We start from the raw sequence: 236 nt of genomic DNA on the forward strand, positions 1-236 counted from the left end.
CCGACGCGTGAATTTTACAGTACACTCACCTCTTCCTTATTTAGGTACCAGAGACGAAGCAGCAACAAAATAATTTGCCTTTAAATTCTGATTAACAGCGAAATAATATTCCCTTTTCTGTCACCTCATCATATTTGCTCTCCCCTCAGCCCATCATCGCGTCCATATGGCATCAGATGCAGCAATGGCGCAAAGAAGAATGTACTCAACATTTTCACTTTTGAGAGGAGAAGAAG

The sequence above is a fragment of the Rhamphochromis sp. 'chilingali' genome (genome assembly GCF_963969265.1).
Source record: "Rhamphochromis sp. 'chilingali' genome assembly, chromosome: 15".
In the NCBI taxonomy this organism is placed as follows: Eukaryota; Metazoa; Chordata; class Actinopteri; order Cichliformes; family Cichlidae; genus Rhamphochromis; species Rhamphochromis sp. 'chilingali'.